The 21,576-nt window shown below is 43.2% G+C and overlaps 1 long non-coding RNA gene across 1 annotated transcript in view; it reads left to right on the top strand.

Annotated features, from left to right (window-relative positions):
* Positions 1–19,593, top strand: part of LOC116084547 — a 28,647-nt gene extending 9,054 nt beyond the window's left edge. Inside the window, exons 3-5 of the long non-coding RNA XR_004116151.1 lie at positions 12,060–12,180; positions 16,065–16,125; positions 19,259–19,593. This is a non-coding gene — a long non-coding RNA (uncharacterized LOC116084547). The remainder of the gene's footprint in view (positions 1–12,059; positions 12,181–16,064; positions 16,126–19,258) is intronic.
* Positions 19,594–21,576: the final 1,983 nt, after the last annotated feature.

The following is a 21,576-nucleotide window of genomic DNA, read 5'->3' as shown; positions in this document are numbered from 1 at the left end:
AGGTAATGAAGGTGGTGAATTTTCACCCTTCTTAGTTGAAACAAAAGCCTGGCAGATTTAAAAGAAGGCTGTGCAGACTTTTGTCCCCTGCTCATGGACTGGCTCAATTAGTTTAAGCCTGTCTTGATGCGACATGACACTGATCAATCAACAACCCTCAGTTTCTGCAAACTGACCAGCCCTAAACTGGGGAGGACCAGTCTTTGGGAGTGTTAGAGTGCCAGGCCTTGAGAAGTCAGTAGTTTTCTGCCTCCCGAGTCCTTCCTACCATTCACAGGGGATCTTTTCCCTTTGTCTCCTCACCCTGATAAATGCTTTACTTTGGCTTGCTGCTTCTGCTTCTGTTGTCTGTGGTGCTCGAGGCATCTCCGCTACATCTGTTGTGCTCCCGATTTTTCTTGCCTTGTAATTCTTCAACTGGCAGAGGAAATGAACCTGATCAAGACCCCTAGACTGTGGCTTTCTTTTTTTTCTTTTTATTAACTTTAACACCATCCAACATGCTTATTAATACATCTGCACTTCTATCAGGTTCTATAATATTTCAGCAAGCAAAGGTGTCAGCTGCATTTAACCAGGCCCCATTTAATGGATTTTTCAAGGTGCTTTCCCTGACCTTCAAAAGTCCCTGTTCTGTCACCAGAAAAGTAAGAAAGTGACCTGAACATCATTTTTCCTGAGTGCGAGTTATTTTTGTAAAGTCCTCATGGTTTCCTTCCTGTCGATGCGGCCTTTTGTCTTTGGAGTTCTTCTTCCAGCTGAGGTTTTAATAGAGTAATTAACTGCCTCAGTATGCCCAGGACTGCGGAGTTTCCTTGGACACAGGATATTTAGTTTTCCACAAGAAACAGTAGGACAACTGATCACGCCACACCATCAAAAGCCCAAATGAAAGAGTCAGGGCAGAGACCTCAGTAATGGCAGGTAATTCCTTAGAATCTTGGCCTGCAAAGAAAGCAGTCCCCAGGCCTGGCTCTTGTGGCCAGCATAGCTGCCCTCCTGGCTCCTCTCAGCTTGGTGTTCTCTTTGAGGCCACTCCTAACAGTAAATATGCAAGTGTCTTCCTATAATGAGAACCAAAGGAAGATTTTGGATGTTAGAACAATAATCCGTCTCCCCTTTCAAGGAGATAAGCCATTCCACGGAGAAGAATGGCAACGCACACAGGGGTTGGATTATCTCCCTGGAAAGCAGCAGGCCCCTTTTATTATCACCTAGAGAAAGCTGCCATCAAGCTGGAACAAACAACCTAGGCAGATAGTCTCCAAGAACTGAGAGGCTGTGAATTATAAAGGCTTCAGAAATGTGCTAGACAGCAGATGCCTCCAGTGTGTGAGCCAGGCTGGGAGGGGCCTCTGAGGCTCAGTGTTCTCATCTGTAGACACAGTGTGTAACAGGTGCTCAATAAACAGGTTCCACCTCTACCCTCCCGGCAGAGGACAAGGGTGGATGCCCATCCCAAGAGTGTGACACATGTGTACTGTGATTTGACACTGACCAGAGGATGAATTACTCTGGGACAGGGGTGCTGAGGGGAACCTGGAGGGGGGCGGGGAGGGTCTGTGTGAAAAACTGAGTTTACTGAGCACATGTTATTTTTATCCAGAATCACCGACCTGACAACTCTCACCAGTACAGGAGGAAACATGGTCAGATGAGGATTTTTCTTGCTCACTGAAAGATCTCCCATTGTCTGTTTACCTGGTCGCTCCTTTGAATTGCAGGGTACTTGCTAAAAACTCTCACAGTCTCTTTAGGGAAGGAAATATACTTTTACACACATATCCTTTAACCCAGAGCAGCAAATGCATCTATGTGGCAGCTCTGTGCCCTCCGAGCAGAGCTGTGATGGCAGCCATGGTGCTCAGAGACTCTTGGGGACACCTGTGCCTGGAGCTTCCCAGTTCAGTGCTCAGGGTATGTGGACTGAGAAAGGACCCAGGCAATGACAGCAGACATTGCCCTTTCATTTATGACCCTTCTAAATTGACACACAGATGCCTCCATGTGTGTGTGTGTGTGTGTGTGTGTGTGTGTGTGTGTGTGCTGGGTTCATTTACAGGCATCCTGTTTGTAGAGGACATGATGAATGTCTTTGGGGGAAAGGACAGCAGATTAAATACAGGACAGCCAGGAAATGGTAATTACAACAGACCACCAAGAAATTTTAAAACCATCAGGAATGTGGAGACTCACCTTTTTCACACCCAAGATGTTTCCAGAGAGAGGAGCCATTAAGCCACTGCTCCTGGGACTCATGGCAAGGATGGAACTTAGAGAACACGGCAGGAGCAGCACATAATTTCCTTGGAGATTCGACTAGTGGGAGAAGTCCAGTGGTGTACGAGGCTGTTCAGGCACTTCCGTTCTCTCACTTATCAGGTTCCCTGCTCCCAGCTCAGTTCTATGCTGGCATTGCATGTCTCAGGGAGAAACCAAGACTGCATGTCTGAAACAACATTCACGCTTTTCGCAGGAGTCACTTGGTCTCCTTGGTTACCTCCTCCCAGGTAAGGTCTGAATCTTTCAAATAAATGGTGCAAGGGGGTAGGAGAGAACTCTGAGCCCCTCCCCATCACAAATGTAGATTACCCAGGTTTAGTGATAACAGTAGAAAAGACAAACTTAAATAGAAAAAAACCCCAGCTCCATCGTGATGCATGTTCCCACCACCGTGCACGCTTTAGCTGTGGCCCTCACCTCCTTCACAGTCTTACTGTCCTTACAATACTTTCAATTCCCTTGCTCTTCTCAACAAGGCTGATCACACCAACACTGGACAATGAGGGCTTTGCTTACCTCATCCCAGCAGCTGGAGAGTCAAATGACAGTTTAGCCAAGCACATGGTTTGGTCCATGTGTTTTTCTTGCTTTATTACATGCTCACACATTTCAAGTGGGCATGTGGGGATATGCTTATCAATTCTTAGTATACCTCCTGTCTTCACCTTTAAAATGATGTTTTAACCTCTTCTTTTGTACCTCTCCTCTTAAGCCTTTCTTTCCCTACCTTTTGATCCCCTCGTAATAGAACCCAGCTTTAAGGATCTAGAAAAAAATAGGAAGCAATCAAAGGAGGATCCCATCTCCCCCAACTGAATGGGCCAGACTGTAGGACACAGGCCTAAATCCTTCACCTTTAAGTACAGTGGCTACACTCCTCCTAATTCTCTCTACTACTTATCAACCACTTTGGTTTTTTTTCCCCAAGGGTCACACTCCTGGAAGAATCTCTCTTGTTTCCTGTGCTAACTCTCCCAGTGTGAATTAAAGCAGGATAACAAGAGAGCTGGTGGTTTGTCTTGTCTCTGTGACTACAAAGGCATCACTCCCCTCCCAGCAGACATCTTAGGGGAATGCCCAGAGCTTCAGACTTCCACATTCTACTAACCTGCATGGAAAGCTAAGGACTGCCTTCTTGCCAAACACCTTCTCTGGTTTTCCCTTAACTGATTTCTCAGCAGGTAGATGGAGTGGGACATCCCTACCTTCTTCATACATTTTCCCCTCAGCATCCATGATGACCATGTTCTCTTGGTTTTCCTTTACTTCACAAGCTACCATGGCAGTTCATGCTAGATCTCTTGCCATGGACCTTTTCTCTCTAACCATTAAATGCTGAAATGTCCTTAGACATAATCCTTTCTTCTCAGTTTGAACTTTCAACGGCAGACTGTACCATTCCAGAAGCAGATGATCGAGTGCCTTTGAGCAGCATGCCTCCCAGTCTTTCCTAGTCAGTGCTTGGCATTAGAGGTGAAGGTCAGCTCTCATATAACTCAGACGTGACTGTGTTCAAGGTATGTGGTTTCTGATTCACATAGCTCATACATAATTTACTGGGTCCCAAGACTTCCTGGGGAGTATACCCTTAGTTAGTCTGTATCTTTCTGTTCTTTCTGCTACACTCCTTACACTCAAGCACCATTGTTATTGATCTAGACGACTCCACTTTGATGGCTCTCCTCCTGCTTCCATGTGGGCATTATCCTCATTTTACAAAGGAAGAAACCAAAACTCAGAGGAGTCAAACAAATGATTCATACAAAAATGGTTTTTTTGTACCCGATTTATCTCTAAGTGAATACCAGAAGTAGCAAGGTGTCTTAGTTAGGGTTTTCATGGCTGTGCTCAGACACCATGACCAAGAACTCTTCTTCTAAAGACAGGCTTTAATTGGGGCTGGCTTACAGGTTCAGAGGTTCAGTCCATTATCATCAAGGCAGGAACACGGCAGCATCCAGGCAGGCATGGTGCAGGAGGAGCTGAGAGTTCTACATCTTCATCTGAAGGCAGCTAGTGGAAGACTGGCTTCCAGACAGCTAGGATGAGGGTCTTAAGCCCACACCCACAGTGACACACCCACTCCGACAAGGCCACACCTTCTAATACCACTTCCTGGGCCAAGCATATGCAAACCATTACATAAGGTAAATGAATAGCTGTATCATGCCCGACACCAAAACCTTGTTCTTGGTCTTACTGATCATAGAACTTCAAGAATGATCCAGAACACAGACCATTCTATTTAATGTTGACAAATAAAGAAAATATATTCCTAGCAAAATACATGAATATATAACATGCTTCTTAAGACCCCCAAACACAGCCTGACAATCGTAGGATGTTTTCTTTAAGAAGACAGCTGTGGAATTTCCCACTAAGAGCCTTGGCACTTTTCCTTTACTTTTATGTTCTCTTACCTAGGAGTCAGAGGCCTGGCTGGTGACTCCTCACCTCTGTAAAGCATCACTTTGACTTTGAGGCCTTTGAGGCTATGTCCCCTTCCCCTCCCTGAAGCAAAGCCTCCTCCTGGATTCTCGTCTAGTCGTCTGTGATTATATTTGTTGTCTCACTACATTGCAACTTTTGGTTTCTGCAAACAACTTTGTTATTGACATAACTGGTATAGTTGATAAATCTGTATGTACATACTTAGAAAACCTGTAGGGATAGTCTAAATATTTATTTGACTTCTCTTTGTAAAACTTGACCATTTTTTTCCATTCGGTTTGTTTATGGCAAATATGGGTGAAGGAAATTGAGTGTTATGGGAAAGCTTCCCCTCAACTCCAGATACATCCACTGAATGACCATGCATGACCTGTTTCTTAACTTTTGAAAAAGATGCTACGAGTATGATCCTGTCCGAACAAGTGAAAGCCCATCTTTTACCAGTATAGCTTGCTCATTCTTGCCCTTAGCCCTGCACAGCGAGACTTTGCATTTTACCCACCACAGAAATATTATCTGAGTCAGAACTATCACCGGAGGCCTAATGGTTAGGAACCTGGACTGTGCAACAGCCACTCTGGAGACTGAGACTGCTCGGGGCCTGAAATGATTTTCTACTTCTTGCCCTGTGGGTTCTTGGGGGCCACGACGCCATCACTGTTAACAGTTGAGAGACACATGCTCTGCAGGAAGATTTTAATATAAGAAGCACTAGGTAGAGAAGGAGGAGGAGAAGGAAGAAGAGGAGGAGAAGGAGAAAGAAGAGGAGGAGGAGGAAGAAGAGGAGGAGGAAGAAGAAGAGGAAGAGAGGGAGGGAGAGGAGGAGGAAGAAGAAGAAGAAGAGGAGGAGGAACAGGAGGAGGAGAAAGAGGAGGAGTTGGAGAGAACAAACATGCTAATCTTCTCTAAGAGAATGTTGGGTGGGAAGGTCTGGGAAAACAAACCACTTTCATCCCCTCCCTGGTGCCAAGGGTTCGCCTTCCTGTGTCTCTGGGTGTTCCTGTTCCCAGTTTTGAGACTCTTGTGAATTCATAAGATTTTCTACAGTTGTACATGGTTGACCTGGAGATATTTTGCAATACTTATAGTTTATATTATGTTAAATGTACATACATGAAGGCTTAAATTTAATCCATGAAGGGTCACTCTAATTCCTTGTATGAACAACTGTAACTTTTGTAGTTTAGATAATACTTGAAGCTAAATCTCTAAATTATATTTAGAACATTATGAAAATATTTTTAAATTTAGGTTTGTGTGAATTTTTAATTTAAAGATTTTATGAGAGTTACAATTTTATACATTTTGCTTTAATTGGCACATTTAAAATATTTAAAGAAAATAACTGCGAGGATAAGATTTAATATTTTACATTTAACTTATTCTTTCCATGGATATATATTAAAATTTAATGCAATTACATACAGATTTTATTTACTCAGAAATTATTGTCAAAATAGAATACAAATGGTGAGGAAATATTAATTATAACAGCACCATCTATAAATTTTGCTAAACTAAATAAAAAATACATTTTAAGTACACATAGAAAACCATGAATTTATTTTCTTTTTAGTTTCTTACTAATCTGTATTGCCAGTCTGGCAAGCTGTGTAAGGAGGCTTCTGATTGCTTGTGAGAAAACTCTTAGAAAATAGGACAAGAGACCTAGGACCTCAGTCCGCCAAACAGAATTGTCCTTGGACACGTTCTGATGCCTTCCAATACATAGTGAACCAGACTGCATATACTGTGGATCATCTTAATATCACTCAGATGATGTTTCTAAGTATAGGGTCCCTGTGACTGTGTACAGCCAAGCTCATGTGAACTTCATATGATCTTGCTTAGCTCTCAGAGTAGAAAGTGTCTGATGCCCTGGATAGAACTGGCTATTGCATGAAACTTTAGTAATCTTCATTTTTGGCTCCATTCTCCCAGCTTTGTGCCACCTACTAGAGCAGTCACACTGGTTCATTAACAATATGTGGGCTTGTGAATGGAATGGAATGACATTTCATGGTTTTTATTCTTATTTATAATCATGCTTTGTATCTATATCTTAGCTTTGTATCTGTTTGGTTCATATAAAAGAAAATATGCCTGGATAGGATAATAAAGTGTGTTTATTCAACAGATTGCAAGTATAACTAAATAATGCCTAATTATGAAAAAGCTGCAGGAAATATTATAGGGCCTCAGTTTGAACTCTGACACAGATTCTCATGGCTTGGAATATGTGCCAGCCAATAATACTGCTTGAGTGTGTGGTAGTGAAGGTGAGATTCTGGCTTTTTGGCAAAGAAAGACAATTTATTATATTTTCCCCCAGAGCTAAGGACCTAATCTAGGGCCTTTCGCTAGCTAGGCAAGCACTCTATCACTGAACTAAATCCCCAACTCCAAAAGATGAGTTTAATGATGGCCACTATACATAAAAAGATGAATGGTGCAGCAAAAAAGGTCTAGAAAGATGAGTCACATGTTCAACCTGGATTTTGAATCAACCTGAAGTCAGAAGGAATAGTCACCATATGGAGAGTTGACGGTAGGGACAGTGATGATCTCAGTGAGAAATGTCTTCCCAAGCTCCTGTATTGGAACACGTGATCCCTAGCTGCTAGAACTATTGGGAGAGGTTCGACAACTTTTAGGAATTGGAGCCTTTCTGGAGGAAGCAGGCTTTGAGGATTTCGAGCCTGGTCTCACTTCCTGCTCTCACTCTCTGCTTCCTGTGGGCCGATCTTGGATCTAGGGCAAGGCATTTGAATGTATCCTTCCTGTTTCCTGCATTCTGCATGTGGTGCCTAAGGTAGTTTCCTGTATCCACACACAGGGAAACACAGCCAAGCACAGTGGGTAGGAAGTGCTATTGCCCAAACTTCTTTTCTTTCTCTGAAATATTTTTATTATTTTAAATTGTATGTGTCTGCATTTGGGCATAGGTGCCCATAGAGGCCAGAGGCGTTAGATCCCCTAGAGCTGAATTTACAGGCAGTCATGGGGCATCTGGTATGGAACTCAGACTCAGGTTCTTGGCAAAAGCAGCTTGCGGTCTTAACCGTTGAGTCACCTCTCCAGCCCCACAGGCTTCATTCTTTCAAATGAGCACTTTCATACACAGTAAATCCCAAAGAAGGCCTATAAAATAACACAAGTTTTCCACTTTAAGAAGGGTCAGCCTGCAATTACAGGGAGGGGCTGTAGGCAGCAAGAGTGGAAGCTGTAAATCAGGAGGATAGGCTCTGCATGCGTGAGCCCCTTACTTACTAGTGTTTAATGTCTTCCTTGGACACTGTAGAATACAGTATTTACTCACTGCAAGAGCCTTGGCTTCTGCCCTTCTCCTGGCCATAAAAAATAATAGCCAATGTTTGTGTAAAATGACAAATGAGGCAAGGCAAATATTACACCTGTGGAGTACAAATCCACGCACGCTCCTTTGGATCCCTTATCACAAGGGTGTTTGGATGTGTCAGAGTGAGAGGATTTAGCTCTGTTTCCTTATCAGAGCCAGTTGCACGAGCAAGCACGAGAAGTAGGTAAACACAGCTTGATTTCAGAGAAGCAGGGCCGAGTCTCTTTCCAAACGCTTATCCTTTGTGAAATCTGTCTCCTTCGTTGGCCTATTGTGTGATGTCAAATGTCATTCTTGGATGTATTTGCATTTCAAGGCACGACAGAAGTTGAAGGTGATGGAATAAATCTCTAATTTGTACAGCTTAATACTCGTAAACCTGTGGTGGAGCTGTTGATGCTGCTCAGCCTGCAAAGGGCACTGGTTCCCTGCACCTCTCAGATTCCAAAATTCATGAATCTTCAAGTCTCCTGTATAAAATGAACAATATTTGCATATAACCTACGTGCTTTACACTGTACCCTATAAATCATCTCTTGATCACTTAAAATCCAAAATATAATATCAACACTGTGCAAATAGTTGCTGAACAACACTGAGTAGGAAAAAAAAGCTGCACATTTTTAAGTTATTTTCAGTCTGTGTTTGGTAGAATCCAAAGGCTCAGAACCTACAGAGAAGGGGTGCAGATTTCGTTTGCTTCATCCTGGTAGCCTGAGGTTTGAAGACTACCATTTGCCAAGTGTGGGAGAGCGGGTCAGAATGTACTTGGATCCTAATGACACAGTCGATCTCTTTTGGATCAAATGTCACATATGACCACTGCACTCTGCGTGCTTCTGTTGGCTTCTCATGATCCCACAGTCTGAGCAAATGCTCCCAGCATGGGTAATGAGGAAAAGTGCTTAATTAGCCACTTAATGAAAGACCACTAATCTAACATCTCACCTCCCATGTCCTCCGTGCCTGTTCCTAGGAATAAATTAACCAGATGGACTCTGTTGGAGCTTGGAGATGACTTTTTTGGAATTAAATTCTAAGGGAGCATATGCTCTGATCTGGGGAAAGAAACTTTAGACCAATACTAATGAGTAGTCAGTGCTCCAGAACCATGATGAAGAAAAGGATGGAGCTGAGACACTTGATTGGAGGTTAGGGGATTGATTCTATCTTGTCCTAGAATCTGAAAAATATTTCAAATCCTTCATCTTAAACAGTGAGAACTTGTGACTGTTTGGCAGAACATAGCTCTCGCTCCATAGTCAAGTGAGTGGGTTACTCAAGGGTACTCAGTCTCTGGGAAGTCAGATGGTACCACCCTTAGGCCTGGTTGGTTTCAGAGCCAACAAGGAAGTAGACTTCCAGTAACCCAGTCTCCATCAACCAGTACTCTACAAGGTATCCTACTGAATATCAGAAGTGGACTTGTTTTAATGAAAAATAAGAACTTATTTTCTAGGATATGGACTTTTTGAAATGTGATCCCAAGGCAAAGAGTCAGGATTCCCCAGATCCACAGAGGAGCAGGATTCAAGGTTCCCCAGATCCACAGAGGAGCAGGATTCAGGGTTCCCCAGATCCACAGAGGAGCAGGATTCAGGGTTCCCCAGACCCACAGAGGAGCAGGATTCAGGATTCCCCACATCCACAGAGGAGCGGGAAGATCTCTAGAGGACTCTTCTTCAGCCCCCACATCTTACAAGGAAAGTACAAAGCCCAGCAGTGCCTGTGGCCTGTGTGTGTCAGCCATGTGAAACTTCTAACTGGCACCATCTGGACAGATTTCTAGTCTGGATGTTGTCTCTAGAATGAGATATTTAGTTCAGCAGAACCTGGACTGCTTAGAAGGACGGTAACTCAGCAGGTCACTGACTGCTGGAACACCATGTGCATTGCTTTTACCTGTTGGCATGAGGTTGTTTTACTAAATGACTTTCAAGAGGGCGAATGCTTATAGCAAACTCTTTGTAATCGAACAGTGTGATTTATTCAATAGTTATTCTTTACTCTCCTCTGTCATTTTTCAGTAGTGATTATTCTTTACAACACAAGGATAATTACATTACCTACCCTGTACATATCATTCTCCATATAAGACCCTATGGGACCAACGTATAGGGAATGGCAGCCGTGAAGCCTGGAGGAGGTTTTGGCATAGAAAGTGAAGAGAACACTGGGAGGACTCGACTTGCGCCTACCCTGTCACCTGTAATGAAGTTTTCTCTTTGGCGTAGTCATTCTCAGCAAGTAGATGACTATCAACATCTCAAAGTTTCCTTCTGGTCTTCAGGGTCAGCAGTTCACATCTCCAGGGTCCTCAGAACACGAGGGAAAATAGATCTTTCCCCTTCTTTGACACATCACTAGGAAGCCATTTCTGTTTCAATAGCAGCAGCTCTTGTATGGTACCATATCAGGGGGTGGGGTGAGTACAGTTTTTTCTTTCCATATCTTGGTAATCTTGTAAACATATTTCATTTATTTTAATTAATAATGCAACATATATTGATGGGATACAAGGTGAAGCTTTGGTATTTGATGTTTGCATACATGGAGAACCAATGAAACCAAACTGATTAAATTTTCATCACCCCAAATGCCTATATTTTATCTAATGAGAACACTCGAAATCTACTTTTATGAAATCTGTAAGTTATAGTATGTTACTGTTAGGTATAGTGTGAGATACACTCTGAAGTGTATTGGTCCTTCGGAAATGACTCATTGTGTCTTTGATTGATGTCCCTTCATCTCACAACCTCTCTACCCCATTCCTTGTTAGCCACCACTCAATCTTAACCAGCACAAATTTGACTTTTTTAGACACTACCCAGAAGTGCAATCATTTAGTATTCACCTTTCCATGTTTAACTCCATTCGTTTGGTACAATGAATGCCTTTCATGTCATTTGTGCTACTCTTAGTTACTATTAGAACAAAGTACCTGTGAGCAGGAAGTTCATGAAGGGGTTTATTTAGCTTTCCTTTGCAAACTGATAAGGCATGACTCCAGTACGAGCTCTGAAATGATGAGGACTTTAAGCTGAGGGTGTTACAGTGGAAGAAAACAGTCTGGTGACCCCCAAAGGGAGAAGAGAACAATTTCAAGGTTGCATTTGCAGGGAGGAGGGTTCAGGGACCCAGGAAGGTTACACAATTTCTTTAAAGGCAGTGAGTCACTCCCGTGACCCAAAAACCTCCCAGAAACCTTAATGTTCTAAAGGTTCTATTGTTTTTGTGACACACTCAATCCATATCCAAAGTATGAGAAGAAGTGGGGAGTTTGAAACTCTAGCTCAGTGGGGATGAATTCCTTCCTTCTTATAATTGGAAAAAAACCCCACAGGTGCTCTTTTTCCTCTGTGGGAAATGGAGATGAGGAAGGAAAAAGGACAGAAGTCATTCTAATTTATAGTACAGAAGTGAGATTAAGAATGGGAGAGAGGTTTCCTAAGAAAGGTACATGATATAGTGAGTGTTGTCTTTAAAACCAAATCCCCAAAATTCAATTTACCAAATGAAGGCTCAGGAGCTGGATGCTGTGGTGAAAGCCTGCTAGCTCAGAGAGGCAGAGGGGGCACCTAGCTCAGAGAGGCAGAGGGAGCACCCAGCTCAGAGAGGCAGAGGGAGCACCCAGCTCAGAGAGGCAGAGGGAGCACCCAGTTCAGAGAGGCAGAGGGAACACCCAGCTCAGAGAGGCAGAGGGGGCACCCAGCTCAGAGAGGCAGAGGGAGCACCCAGCTCAGAGAGGCAGAGGGAGCACCCAGCTCAGAGAGGCAGAGGGAGCACCCAGCTCAGAGAGGCAGAGGGAACACCCAGCTGACCTCCCTCCTCCTCCAACCTGCCTTAAACACCTTTCAAATCAAAGACTCTCCTTTCTCTTTCCTGTGTTTTTCTTTTTTAAACTTTGCTCCCTGTTAACTGGTTGCTTGCTCTACTTCTTGACTTTATTCATTCTTGTTTACAGAGAGCTTTTGCGTTGAATGTGTGTGCTAGGGCTGAGCCACACCACAACAAGCAACAGGCTTTTCCAGTTCACAATCTTGAGAATCTTGAGGTTCACAGTGTGATCAAATATCCTGCAACAGGTGAGTATCACAGAATGTGGGACTGGTGAGGGTAAAGCATGAAAGAAGGCAAGGAACGGACCTGAGTGCCTGCAGAGCTTTCTCAGGGTCAGTCCACTTCCCACGGCCATAGAGCCTTTACCAAAGCTACAATGACAACTGAGCACAGACCTCTTAGACTTTAGAGCAGAAAGCCCCTCTGAAAGAGAAACCTCTTCTGTCATGGTGTGATTAGCTTTCACAAGGAAATAGAGTTTCTGCTGGCGTTGTTTCTTTTGCAGATTAACATTAACACTCAAAAACTGCAGACTGAGGGTCATCAAACTGGCATTTATCTGTCCCAATGCCAGAGCTGGGACAGTTGTATGCTAGTCCCAGGAGCCAGTGGTTCCACCATCAAGGAGACCTGGAGGAAAGCAAGGGGGATGCTATTAGGCTGAGAGTCACAAACATTCAAATATGCACTTTTCCATCCCTGTAGACTTAACAGTTAGAGGAAGAGTGTTGGGGAGGCTGGCTCTCCCTGGCATAAGAACTCTTCCTGTATTTTAAGTCTGTCCACTGGGAAATCTGATTTCAGCAACTAGATCATCAAGGAGATGGCTTGACAACTCCTGAGAATCTCATCTGTTCCCTGATTCCACTCCAGAGAGACAAACTTATTTATTCCATCAAGACCAAATATTTCCACCAGTATAATAATATTGAGGTCTCATAGCTAGCTTATCACACATTTGGGAATGTCTTCCAAGGTTATAAGTTTAGAAAAGGAAGTATAGTTTCTACTTATTCTTTGCAACGAAATTATTTATAATTGCAGGACCACTGACATAAACTTTAGTGTCATAAAAATGGAAATAGTATGTAAACTATGTACTTCCTCAGTGGATCATTAAAATAATCACCATTTAATCACTAGAATAGCAAGAAAAGAGGCTTAAGGTTAAAGCATAGTCAGAAAATAATACACAAAGTATCACCTATGTTATGCTTACAAAATTTTAAATGTGTCTACATGGACCAGTATGAAAAAAGATTAAAAGGAAAAAAATTAAAAAGCTACAACAGAAAATAAGCCAACCACCAATTGGGCAACAGCAGGGTTCTGACAGCCTTCAGTGTGTCAGTATAGGAGAAGAATCTCCCATGAGGGAAAAACACACAGCGGCCTATGCAGGAAACCTCTGGCCACAGAATCACATGTCTTTATCCTCCACCACTCATGGCTATTTGATGTGACCAGGTCCTGTGCAGCAGAGGAATATAATTTCTGATCCTGACTCACACAGTCACTGTGCTCTGCCAGCTATAAAGAAACACTTCTCCTCCAGAGTGCAACCTGGAGGCTTAGGAGTTTCGTTTCCTCTTTCAATATCTGACTGGACCTTCCTCACCTGAGATGGCTCCCACCTCACCCCTGCTTCTTCCGTTCGCATTCCCTTTGGTCATACACACTGTATTTCCTGACAGTTAGGAGTATCTGCCAATCGGTACTCACTGTGCTTCAGAATCCACCTGAATACATCAGACCCTGTGCCGCTAGCCCTGCAATCCAATCTCATTCAATCGGAGATGAAGCTTTGCAACAGCCTGGACCCTAGAGCCTCTTTGTGGCCAGATCCTGTTTTGACATTTGGATGTTCTCAAAGAATTAATACAGCATTGTGAGAACCAAAATATGTTTGTCTCAAAGGTAATTGCTTAACTCCTCTTAATAAAATAATACGTTTTGGCTAGCTAGGTTTCCAAACTTGCTATTTTGGCTATAAAATAGTTTTCAAAACATTCATGAAATGAAGGGAGAAAGAACATAAAAGTGTGTGATGGACCATGATGGGTCTCCCTGTGTATGAAGGGATGCTTGACTTCTGTGCTTCAATACAATTCCTTCTATGGTTCCTAATCCATAAGGGCTCAGAGCCCTCCCTTAATAGCCTGCTGTGCAATCTAGAATTTGAGCTGTTGCTGACCCTCAGATGACTTTCCAAGATGAAAATGAATTGGAGCCCAGACTATAGCAAACATTATACACTTTGTGTCCCAAACTCAGAAATCAAGTTTGACAGTATCTAATGTAATATTTTAGAAGTAAAAAGTAGAGCAAAACAGACACCACTGATAAATATCAACATTTTAACCCCGGTATCAGTGGTCATGATGGTATGTCTAGTAATACCGAAGCCTAAGGCAAGAGGGAAATCAGTCATACTGATCCTGAAGCTACTGAAAAGTCTGATATTAAGTTCCTTACAGATTCTTGCATTCATTTAATATTGCCTTTAGTTAGAATTTATCAAATTTTATTTATCTTAGTCACAGCAGTGTTTTGTACTCGCCTGTTGCCACCCTTAAAACAAGTTCCTCACTGATTTAACCTTCCCCCGACCACCACATTCTACCTTGAAATGGACACTTGAATTCTTCCCTAAAATTGGACTCCAGCTTTGCCAAGGAAACCGCAAACACATACACCCCCATTAATTCCAAAGAAGCAAGCTAACTGGAAAATCCTTCCTGCCCAATCTTCTAGACCCACATGCGTGCTGATGGAACTGGTTATAGTAGAAAATGAGTTTCTGGAGACGGAAAGTCTGAAGCTGATTGGGATAGATCCCCTGTTCCTCAGATTGCTGATCCAGTCCAATACTGCCCCAGTCATGGATTGCCTTTAAGAGTGGCAGAAATTGAGGGAGGAAATATTGAAACAGTGAGAAATATACCCAGTGTGTGTATGGGAGCAATGGCCAGTCTCCAAAACAGTAAAGCACAGAGTTTGCCTACTGACAACGTTTTGGACTCAGAACTTAAGGAGCTCAACTCTGAAATATTTGCCTAATATTCCGTAAATGTCCATAATGGTGAGATATAGTCAGGGCTGGTAGGCACACATTTTGAGTATAGAGTCAAAAGTGGGGATGAGGAACACAAACTGGAGAGATTATTGGAAAGCAGAGCATAAAAGGGATATCCACACAGAGGCAGAGCAAAAGATTTCTGAGAGTAGTATGTTATGAAGCCCCTTGGAATAAAACAAACCGATTAGTATAAGAGACTTACAAAAGTCCCTTATGCGTTGTCGCCAGAGAAGTTAAATTCAGGATGAGAGAGTTTGCAGGACAGAGTTGGCTGCTCTTACAAAGGACTTGGAACAGCAGATTCAGCCCTGGAAGTACAAAGCAGACCGAGCTGCACTGGAGGTGATGTTTAGTGGCCAGAGGCTGTATCCTTGACACTGAGAGAGCGGTCCTGCAGCCTTCAGTCAGGGTGCTGTCTCTGTAAAACCGTGAGTCGTCCACGGCCAGCGCCACAACAGTGACGTACTAGGTGATCACGGTCGTGTACCGAGTAGAAAAAAGACACAGGAAAGTGGAGCCGGGGTACTCAAGGCTTGGGGGCTCAGCCCTGTCACAGAGCTGCCTGGATCGTGGTCCAAGCAGGGAGGAAGAGGCGGGAGTCTGAATGAGGAAGGTGGGCTTGGCAGAACACCCAAGTAGGAGTGTGATGTTCTCGGAATGGGGATGCTGGCAGAGCAGCTGCTTGGCCCGATGTGAGGAGAGCTCCTGGCTCCATGGCCTGGCACGGAAGGGAGGCTGAATACCTGTTCTTCCCTCACAGAAAACCTGAAGTAACTCTCATGCAGTATAATAGATGTTCCCTAAGAGAGAGAAAATAGGAGTTGTACTAGGAGTGACCTGTCATGGGAAGGATAAGCAATCCACTTACCGTTAGGTTTAAATGAACGACTCCAGGTATAGAATCACAATGCATGGGAGGCATACATGTATTACTATATGAAAATCATTTTTCTTAGGGATATGCTCAAATAATTATTTATAAATCCCAAACAATGATTCAGTCTGATCTTTCTTCTATCCTCACATGTTACTTTGGGTGAAATCTGAGAGGCGTTGACAAAGAAACTCAGAAAATGACAGCAAGCAAATGTGCATGCTCCATCAGCCAGCGGTGAGTGGGTTCCTACGGACACGAGGCATGTTTTGTAGTAGAATTCCTTGAAAAATCATTTTGGGGGCCGGGCGGTGGTGGCACACGCCTTTAATCCCAGCACTTGGGAGGCAGAGGCAGGCGGATTTCTGAGTTTGAGGCCAGCCTGGTCTATACAGTGAGTTCCAGGACAGCCAGGGCTACACGGAGAAACCCTGTCTCGAAAAAGCCAAAAAAAAAAAATCATTTTGGTCCAGTTTAGTGAGCACCCAGTTGAAGGAGCTGCACTGTTCTGCCTTGTGAAGTGGGAGACACATAAGTTTCAGGAAGGTTCATTGATAGAGGCAGCCTGTTAGTGAGCGGAGAGCTTACGGGAGGATGGAACCCGCGTCTGCTGATGTGGCATGGAACTGTAAGGAAGAAAGTCAGTCACTGCTGTGCGGCCTGCCTATGCTGCCTTTCAAGTGATTCGGAAGTCCCTGTAGGATAGTACATCAAGGCTGCATTTAAAGTTATCCGCTGCGCTTTGTGAGGTTGGCATGGGTACCCTCCTCCCCGCTCACCTGACCACCAGTTAACCAACAAAAGCCCCGGAGGAGCTCAGTAACTGCATTTATATAAGTCTTCTGGGGTTCTCTCTGAGATGCCAATGGTCAGGCTCTGGGACGTGCCTTTCTTTAGCGCCTGTGTTTTCCCTCTTAGTCCTCAATCTTACGCCTATATTAAAATATCTATGTCCACTTCGAACTCTATTTCACAAAAATAATTGATTAAACCTCTTCAAACACAAATGGCTCCAGTGAACGGTGTTTTGAAGGCAAAACAAAACAAGCCCCCGAACAGCCAGGATTGAGAATGTGCGCAGAGGGTGAGAAGAAGTGAACAAAGCCCATGAGGGAAACTGAGCTGCCGATGGACTGAACCAGAGAAGCCACTGAGATGAGGCTCAGTCACAGTCCCTAAAAACCCTTGGTTCCTATGGCTGTGGCAGGCAGAGGATGTACAAACTGGGCATCTCACATGTGAGAGGCGCTCCAGCGCTATGCTTCACTATTACAGCGAAAGGTGACCCCTTAAGGCTGCCGAGAGGAGGGCTTAGAGGTGACTGACATCGAAATGAGGGCGTAAATGCCATCATGAACCACATAATGGCATAATAGAGTTTCTTTTCCCAGAGTAATAATAATGCACTTGAGAGAAAGCTTTTTATGAGTAAAGAGACCATTATTTCTGAATATTTAATGCAAAATTGCCATAGAATAAAATGATCATTAAATATGTAAATGCTATTTACATGTGCTTATTACTTCAATAACTCATCTCTTATATAATGCGATCTCTGTGCCCTAATTTGTCACTTGGTCATGGGCCCCACAAATCAAAATTGAGGACAGCTTTGCACAAAGAAAGCAAGTTGAAGAAATGTACACACAAAAGTCTCTCCTTGCTGCCAGTAGCTACCTCTGGTTGAGGGAGGAAAAGATAGAAGTCTGTACCCCACAAAGGACTGATGTAATGCCAGATGCTAAAGGATTATTTGGATTAAAGTTAACTCCAAGTACGCAGTCTCAAGTGGAGACAACTGGTTGCCATAGTCTCGTTAATGCACCATTAAACCAAAGATTAAGACATCTTCAAAACAGCCTCTGTTCATCACAAATGAGACAATTTTCTCTGTTTCTCAGGAGCACAGTTTAGGTTTCATTTGTTATTGTTAAAACCAAATAAAACGAAAGTCAAGGTCTGTGGGCGCCCCTCCCCCAGCCCTGCTGTGATGCTCACTAATGTCTGTCTCTCGGTGTAACAAAAGGACCAAATCTTGCTATTCTAAGAACAGTCCGACGCTTCCAGTCCTTGCTCCATTCCTAGAAAGGTCTGTGCTCGCCAGAGTCAGAATTGCAGCATCAGATTTATCTTTGAATAGATGTCTAGGTGGATTGCAACCACATTGATGGCTTTTGTATACGTATTGGCAAGCTGGTAGTACATTCCCTAGAGTCCCTGAGAATTCAAGTAGGAATTGTCTCAAAGGAAGATTTGTACAAAGTTGTGGTGAAGCATTGCCTCAAACCCTCTTTAGTCATCATGGCTGCAGAGACATATACATTCACGTCCTTGAGGTCCACCCCCTGCCCTCAACCATCTGTCCCATGCCATGCTCAGATCTTTCAGGACTGTTAGGTCTTCTGTTATGGGGATTCCCAGTCTCAGTCTCCACCCTCCTCACAAACACAGAGGCAAGGACATGCCATAGAATTCTCCAGGTCACCTCTTCTCAGTCCCACTGGCAAGCTCTGACAGGTCCCCTCTAATGGACAATGCCAGCTAAAAGCTTTGAAGGGCTCTGGGGGCCTTTTCTAGCTGGTCCGAAGTCATGTGAGACATGAGATTCAATCCCTGTAATGAGCCCACTACATCTTCCGAATGGTGTTTGGGCTTTTCTGGTGGCACCCTTCCCAAATCCTTAAGTTTGGAATCATAGTACTAGGTTGCACTCATGATGAATGAGAAATGATTTGTTACTGATTTTTTAGCAAGGCCACTGGCTCCATCATTTTAATGTCTATCTGAATGAAGAGTGTGCTTTGCAAATGATGTCGCAGGGCACCTCGGACACCTCTAATGCTTTCAGGGGAGTGTGCCTTTTGATGCTATTAGGACTCAGTAAGTGGAGCCATTGCATCCTGGGCAGTGCAGTGAGGCACCTTCAGATTAGTTGACTGTTTTAGCTCCAAAATAGAGAGAGGAGGTGAACAGATCTATGTGGAAGGCTTGTCTGGATCCTCCAAGGCGTTCCTGGTCCTTGTCCAGTGATCTCTTGCAAGCTTTGTAGAATCACTGTTGATTGTGTTTCCTTATTTACAAGTAAGAGACTCCAACTCCAGCCAACACCAAGAGTGCTGGTTGAAGTACTGCATGCTCAGCCTTGCCTCACTGAAACATTGGTTTGGCTTGTTATTGGGGTTGTTATTGTTGAAGGTCAGAGTGAGGTAGACTTCTGACACAAATTGATAAGGACTTAAGTCAAAACCATCGAAACTTCCTGGTTTTTCTTTTTTTCACCAGGCATTTTTCCCTGGGTTCCTCATTTTGGGAAGGGAGTCATTTCACTCTTAAATCTAATGAAATAAAAGTGAAAATATTTTCTTTCTAGTCACCCAACATTTTTGGATTACTTCAATGGAACTCAAAGGACTGGATTGTGTTCCTGACCTATGCCTTGGCTGAGAAATGGATGCTCCGACAGCCCAGAACAACATAATACCTACATCTATGCCAGCAGTTGCTATTGGAATGAGGGACCTTGCAGTCTTGAGGCAGGGTATCGGAAAGACACTGTCTCCCAGATGTTGCTGATTAGACACATTGAGTTTTCTGCAACAAGTTATAGGGGGAAAATATAATAGGACATCGCAGCATCTAAATTCTAACTGCATTAAAGGTTCATTGTTAAGATGTTAGTGCAGAAAAGCATGCAAAGAAGAATAAAAAAAAAAAAGCCCACAGCAATCTTGCCACCAAGAGAAAATCATTGTAATTATGTAGATGTGTAAACTTTTAAAAAGTAATTTTCTAAGGAGCATTTTTCCATATCATTAAATACACTTCTATAATGCCCTCTTCAATGGTTATGTAGTTTTGCATTGCATTGTAGTGAATTGCATAACCCATCATATGTCTAAAGATCTTTAGCTGTGTTAAATTATCAGTGCTGTTCCTAGATGACTTATATACAAATCTCTGTGCTCATCTGTGATAGTTGGGGCACATTAAATGCCAAGAGGTGAAGATGAGATACACCTAACATTAAAAGCATGAATATTTTCCAAATTCCTAACATAGAGTCATCCCCAGTGCATCAATTTATGCTTCTGTCAAATGTGCTCTTTGTCTCTTCATTAGACACACATCTTCTGCTTGCTTATTTGATGAATAAAACCGATGCTATTGTTGGATGCTTGAGTGTTATTTTTGCGAAGTGACAACATTTATCAACATGAATACTTATGCCTTTAGATCATTGTTTTGTGAACTAAATCCTCAGGCCAACTCCCCCCTTTAAGTTTGCTATCTGTCATAGTTTTATCAGTGACTTTGTATACTAAAAATAGTATCAATAATATTCTATCATCCATATAAAATTTTAATGAGTTTGATAAATACTTTCACATTGTTTCTAAATGGAAATTCTTGTCTTCGTTGTTTTCATGACCACTCTTTCCACTCCTGTACTTCTGCCTTGACTGGACTTCTTACAAATGCCTCCATCATGCCACTAAAGGAAGGAGCAGAGATTCCAAACTCTGTGCCAGGCAACCCCATGGCTGGGAGGCCCATGCTTGGCTCTGCTCAGCAGCTGGCATGCCTTCTGGCAATCACGCAGCTGTCCTTCCCAATGCCAGACCCAAGGGACACAGGGGATAGTAACATCCGATTCAAAGTGATGTCATCTGCTGTGCGCTTCCCATATGGACTCATGCCTCTTTCCCTTGGCTTGTTCATTTCTGTTTATGTGTGCCTATGCTGGCCTCAGAAACACACTGCATAATAACTGTTGCTTGGTAGCATATTTCATTTTTGGCAGAGTGAAAGTTATGTCTTACTGTCTTGATCACTCTGAATCTGATGATTATTTTATCGCAACTCTTGGATGCATTCTGGGGAAACCATGTAAGACCTTCAGAGTTTTTCTTTTTCTTTTTCTTTTTTCTTTTTTTTAAATTGGAGTTGCTTTAATATGTCAGTTACAAAATATTTTCCCATCTCCAAAGGACCATCTTTCTTCTGTGTGGATGTGCTAGTGTTTCTGGCATTGCTGCAGCTTTCTAGAGAGCTTTGAGGAGCTCTGACGTAGGAATTTCTACCCTGCCAGGAGAAGGAAGGTGGCTGATAGGCTCCCTCTGTCGTCTTTTATCTTTTAAAAAGGGGAGAGACAATTTGTAGGCATAAGCTGAAGTGCATTCCTTCATGAAAATGGGCCAGAACTCACAGTGGTGGAACGGGTCATTTTCTCCCACCTCAAAGCAAATTCTCTTGGAGCAGCAGGAAATGAAGTGGTGTTCACACTATCAATTACACCAGCTGTTTACCTAATGAACTCAGCTGCAGAGACAACTACGTTCAAGACCCAAAGAATGTAATAAGCTCCAGTAGCCCTGTGGTAACAGGCACCTTGGCAAACTCCAGGTCTGACTTCATGCAATTACAGTCTGGCTGCCAGGAAGGTGCCATCCTATTATTGACTTATAATACCATGTTGTTTATTAGGATAATTATGCTTTTCTACCCCTCAGGGGCTCTGAACGAGGGAAAGTAAGCAAGGACTTCTCATTCATTCGGCATGTGAACAGATTTCAAGTCAGAAGAGATCTCATCCAGAACTATTATACCGTGTGGCGACGTCTTGCAGGCTTTGGTCCCTTCCCCTCAAAATTACAGGGTCTCAGAGGGTATTGTACGAATCAGTGGGGA

The sequence above is a fragment of the Mastomys coucha genome, unplaced genomic scaffold, assembly GCF_008632895.1.
Source record: "Mastomys coucha isolate ucsf_1 unplaced genomic scaffold, UCSF_Mcou_1 pScaffold9, whole genome shotgun sequence".
Lineage (NCBI taxonomy): Eukaryota > Metazoa > Chordata > Mammalia > Rodentia > Muridae > Mastomys > Mastomys coucha.
The sequence above is the reverse complement of the archived record's forward strand: the minus strand, read 5'-3'. Positions and strand labels throughout refer to the sequence as shown.